General features: G+C 34.0%; 1 long non-coding RNA gene across 1 annotated transcript in view; it reads right to left on the bottom strand.

Annotated features, from left to right (window-relative positions):
- Nucleotides 1-1839: 1839 nt before the first annotated feature.
- The window catches only part of LOC105516801, an 87524-nt gene continuing 83363 nt past the window's right edge, over nt 1840-6000 (bottom strand). The window contains exon 4 of the long non-coding RNA XR_001002545.1: nt 1840-3831. This is a non-coding gene — a long non-coding RNA (uncharacterized LOC105516801). The remainder of the gene's footprint in view (nt 3832-6000) is intronic.

Genomic DNA, 6000 nt, shown 5'->3' with positions numbered 1-6000 from the left:
ACACAAAAGCAAAAACCGTAAAATCTCTAGGTGAAATTATAAGAGAAAACATTTTTGGCCCTGAGTTTGGTAAACATCTCTTAGGTGGAACACAACAAATAAAAACCTAAAATAACACCTCGACAAGTTAGACATCAACAAAATTTAAAACTTCTGTTTTGTAAAAGACACCATGGACACAGAAAAAAAAAAAAGACAAGCCAGAGACTGGGAGAAATGATTTTCAACATATGTATTTTATATTGTACTTGTATTCAGATTATGTAAATAACTTACAAGTCAATAATAAGAAGACAATGAAATATTTTTAAATGTGCAAACAACTTGAATAAATACTTCACAATAGAAGATTTTCAAATGTCCAAGAAGCACATGAAAAAAATGCTTAGTGGCGGGGGCGCGGTGGCTCACGCCTGTAATCCCAGCACTTCGGGAGGCCGAGGCGGATGGATTACCAGGTCAGGAGTTCGAGACCATCCTGGCTAACAGGGTGACACCCCGTCTCTACTAAAAACACAAAAACTTAGCCGGGCGTGGTGGCGGGGGCCGCTACCCCCAGCTACTGGGGAGGCTGAGGCAGGAGAATGGCGTGAACCCAGGAGGCGGAGCTTGCAATGAGCAGAGATTGCGCCACTGCACTCCAGCCTGGGCGACAGAGCGAGACTCCGTCTCAAAAAGGAAAACAAACAAACAAACAAACAAACAAAAAGCTGCTTAGCAATATAAGCCATAGGAAAGTACAAATAAAAACCACAATGAGATACCAGTATACACCAAACAGATTGATCTAGGTGTCCGAATTGAGAGTAAATTTTTAAATATTCAGAGTACACTGTACATTGACAAAGTAATTTTATGTTGACTGAATCTAATACTAACAAAATAGAACTTGTTTCTTTCATGTCTTTGTGGGTATTTTCCACTTATTTTTAGTAATTTATTTTCATTGTAATTCAGAAGTGTATAAATTTATGAGAGATTAGAAATTTTTTAAGTGCCCCTTACCACAGATATTTTGAGAAACCTTGTTTGAAGAAATTGAAATAAGGTACTTAGCCCACACAGTACACTAGCAAGATGACCCCGGTAGTATCAACCCGGAAGCTAAAGAAATGTACTCTGTGTAGACCTGGCTCAGTCTTTAACATCCCAATCCCCATTGGATTTCCCATGAAGACAGAAACCACAAACTATTGCTTTAACGATCATGTTGTTCCCCCATCCATATGTTAATACACTTTATGCATATCATGACAGGTGAAAAGATTGCATAAAATATGTATATCTAATTCCCTGTGAGAGGAAATTTAGAAACACAAAATATGGCTAACCTTTGCATGACACAAATATGAAGACCAAATTTCATCCTGATACATTAGATGGCCACGACTTTACAAAGCTTGATACGCAGTCTTTTTTTTTTTTTTAATAAACTGCTACACTAGTACACTTGTTACTTAGCTTTAAATTGCATGTCTGCTTTGTGTGCTGTGATGATAGGACTTTAATAACTGAAGAAACACAAACCAAAATAACACATTAATTATAAAGTGTGGACTTTTTCACAAAAAGGACTGTGAATTTAGAATCTGTACACTTGTTTTCTTTCAATACAAAGCCAAAATAAGTCTACTTGTTGGACTATAGTTTCATTTACTAGATGTTTTTTAGTGAAGGAGCGGCACCAATTTTACACAGACATACACAATTTGACTGCAGTGTGCTGTGCTAGCATATGTTAGACTTAATGGAGTATGTGATAAATGTTATTTATATATTTTTCTTTTTATTGCATGTAGACTAAAATAGCACAGAAAACCAATGAGACATAGAGAATAATTTTATCCCCAACTGATTTTATTAAATGATCAATAATGATTAGACAAAATTAAGTCTAATAATTATATAAAATAAATAAGTTCATATAAGGATTTTGCCTTTAAATTTTCTTTGCAGCCTAAATTCTTAGCACAGAAGGATGTGAAAGACAATGTATTTTTTTTTTTTCATGTCTAGCAGAGACTCATCAGATTTAGGAGATTATGTTTATAGAGCTATCTTGAAAACGTTCCCACTATCATGGAAAACTTAAATCTATATTAAAAACCTTTTGTGAGCCTTGCTTTGCAAATAGAATCTGGAAAGGAAATAAATCTGTAAAAACTTTATGATTCTTTCCCCTACATCCCCCCAACACGAAAGAAATTTCATCTGTCAATGCAGTAGTAAAAATTTTTTGAAGAGTCAGACATATGGGCTAACTTTAAAATAGAGATTTTGTTCTTCTCTGCCAGTGACTATTTTCCCTATAAAGCATTAGTTGCAGAGTCTAATATTCCCCCCAAATATTTGATTGAAAATTCATACTTATTAGCAAAAACCAGAATTGCTTTTGGACCAACCTAATATAAAGTGATAAAATATTTATATGAAATTAAACTTTCTGGAAAAAATCTAAACCAATGTATGTAGGTAAAGTGTTAGTTTTCTGCATGTATTTGTTTTCACTACTTTGCATTGGGGGTTGTATTTGGACAATATTCTGTTGTATTAATCTTTTGAATAATAATCCTATCTACGAAGCATTAAAATTTATTTTGCTTAATTATAGATTTTATTTGTTTCCTGCATTAAGATATTGTGTAACACTAAAGTATTGAATTAAATCTGTAACTCAAATATCTTTGCTTGTTTTCACACAATATTTTATTCTGTGGAAGATTCCAGTGTAATGTTAATAACCAGCCATCATGCTTCCCTTGTCACCCCTTTCTCTTCTATAAAAAAAAAATATTATTTGCCACACAGAATTGTTGACAGAATTAAATGATCTTGAAAAGCACTGTTCATAATAAATGCTACTTAAGTGTTTGTTGGTATTATTATTATATCACCATTCAGACCATAAAGGAAATTCTTGGATTAATTATATTCATATCCAATCTTTATAAAATTGTCAAGCTCTTTTTTTTTTTTTAAGTTTCCAGAAATCTTGAATTCATGTTTTAGTTCTCTGAACTATTGTGGCTTCTTTGAAGGTGTCTTGCTAGTTTAGTCTCAGCCCCTTGTTCTGTTTTTATTCCTCTGTTTTTACTATTTAGAGAGTTTTTAGTTAAGAAACTCCTTATTCTCATATGCAGTAACTCACTTTCTTGAAGGATTACATGTAGAATAAAATCTGCTGTAGTTTGAATGTTTTTGTCTTCCTTAAAATGCATGTGCCAGAAAGTGCATTCCTAATGCAACAGTGTTAGAATTTGTGGCCTATGGATAAGAGTTTAGGTTGCAAGGGCTCTGACCTCATGAATGGAATAAAGCCATTATAAAATGGGCTTGTGGCTGGATTCAGTGGGTCATGCCTATAATCCAAGCACTTTGAGAGGCCCAGGCAGATGGATCAGCTGAGCCTGGGAGTTCAAGACCAGCCTGGCTGACATGGCAAAAGCCAGTTTCTAGCAAAAGCAAACAAACAAACAAACAGACAGACACTTTTTGGTAGTCATCACCTGTGGTTCCAGGTACTTGGGAGGCTGAGGTGGGAGGAGCACTTGAGCAGGGGATGTGGAGGTTGCAGGGAGAAGAGATTGTGCCACGGCACTCCATCCTCTAGGGTGAGAGAGTGAGACATTGTCTCAAAAACAAACAAACAAACAAAACAAAAATGGGCTTGCAAGAGTGGGTTCATTGATCTTTCTCTTCTGCCATGTAAGAAACAGTATCCCTGTACCCTGGAGAATGCAGCACTGGAGCCACCATCTTGGAAGAGAAGATCAGGCCTTCAGCAGACAAAACCTACCAGTGCCGTGATCTTGGATTTTTCAGCCTCCAGAACTGTGAGACACACATTTTTTTTATTTATAAATTACACATGCTCAGGTATTCTGTTATAGCTGCACAAAAAAGAATAAGACGGAATAAGACAGAAGCTGTGTAGGCTTGCATGAGAACTTCAATTAACTGTCCATTCTCGAAACAAAACACAGAAATTGGAGATATGCAGACAGACAGACAGACACACACACACACACACACACACACACAAACACCCCTAGTCATATTTCAAATTCAACTTAATACACAATTATTAAATAAGTGTTACATCCCAGAAACATATGTTGGTAATACACTTTCTAGGACAATTACATATAAATTACTATAAGCAAAGTATTCAAGTTCTCATGATAATGTACATGCACATGTTAATGTACACGAGAACTTGAATACTTTTCTTATAGTTGTGTAGGTCTTAGTTTCCCCTTCTGTAAGTAACTGGACGGTAAAAGTAGCACCTATCTTATGAAACACTTCTGAAAAGTAAATGAGGGAATGGGTATGATAAACATAGAACCTGCGTCACATATAGCAAATATTATAATGTATTATAAAGATATGAAGTTAGGGTTGACCTCAGGCAGTTGAGTGTTGAGAGAGATGGATATTACACATGTAAAAGTTTATCACTAAAGTGAGGCAAGAATCTTATACACTCATAGCTAGTCAGGAAAACAATTCAAAAAAAACTTGAAGCCAGAATTTGCTTATCAATCTGAACTTAGCTTAGATCAAGCTGTTTCATAAGTGGATTAAAATACCAAAATTGCAAATCTATCAATCATAAAAGTTTAACACATCACTAGTCATGGTTACTAAAAATTAAACATGTATGACCTATTTTAAGGAACACACAAGTCAAAACAACTTAAATGTGTTTCAATATTAGGCTAAAATTACTTTTGGTTGTCCTTTGATATTGTACATACAGCTTACTTTATCAAAAGTAATGCTCACATCACTGAAAACAGAATTAATGCATATATTTTAAAAATGTATATAAAAGTTTCACAATTCTGCAATTATTGATGCATATAATAAAAGTGTAGTTTTTATAAGTTGTTGTTAAATTCATTCAACATTCATTAACCAGTTAGGTAATTCGCATATGCTTGATACTGAGGATAAAATAAGAAAAATACAGACTAGATCTTTTAACACACTAAGCTTATGGTTCAGTTGAGCAAACAATAAAATGATTTGTTCTGAGGACCACGAAAGAAGTGCCTAGGGTGATATGATATTTACTAGTGTGAGTTTAAAAGGTATAATCCAAGAAACCTTCTCAAAAAGTGATAGATGAGCTGAAGTGTCAATAATAAGAGAGATCTAGCTATACATAGATTTACCAGTTGCCTGTAGTAAGTAGAGCAAACACAAGAGTCAAATTTGGGGACAGGAATAAGACTGACATACTCTGAGAACCAAAAGGATTAAAATACCTGCTGGTATTGCTGAAAATTAGAGAGTAACAGATAATGGATGCGTCAGGAAAAAAAATATAGAAACTGTGTCTCCTAGAACTTCACAGGCTATGTTGGGAATATGAATTTTATCTGATGAGTAATGAGAAGATATTGGAATCCCCTAAATGAAAAATTCCACTAAAAGTATATAAATTAGTTTAGTAATCATGCATTCTTGTACATTAATCAACCAAATGTGTAGTATTTAACTCTCAAACACAGAGGAAATTTGATTATCAACATAACTGTAATGAGGCATATGTTCTTATATTGCAGCAAGAAGATATTACAGGTTTACATTCTATTACTTGGTACTGTAGCAACAATATTAAATGCTTAAGTCTTGTAGAGAGGTAGACAAAAACTCTTAGATACTCAGTTTAAATACAATATTGTGTTAGATTATGGGACAACTAACATCCTTCATAAAGATCAATATTACTCTATTTGTTTGTCTGCTTTTTATTACCAAGTCTTCATTCTTATTTATATTTTTGTTTTTGAGAGAGGGTCTCACTCTATCATCCAGGCTAGAGTGACATGGTGTGAGCAACACTTTAAGTTATCAAAGACTAAACACATTTAGTTCAAAATGGAGACTAGGTAATTTTGCCAGTTACATGAAACAATGTGAAGAATTTTCAATTAATTTTTAAACCAACAAAAAACTTCTATATTTTAGTATCACTTGCAGAAATAGCAA

The sequence above is a fragment of the Colobus angolensis genome, unplaced genomic scaffold (genome assembly GCF_000951035.1).
Source record: "Colobus angolensis palliatus isolate OR3802 unplaced genomic scaffold, Cang.pa_1.0 Scaffold29, whole genome shotgun sequence".
Lineage (NCBI taxonomy): Eukaryota > Metazoa > Chordata > Mammalia > Primates > Cercopithecidae > Colobus > Colobus angolensis.
The sequence above is the reverse complement of the archived record's forward strand: the minus strand, read 5'-3'. Positions and strand labels throughout refer to the sequence as shown.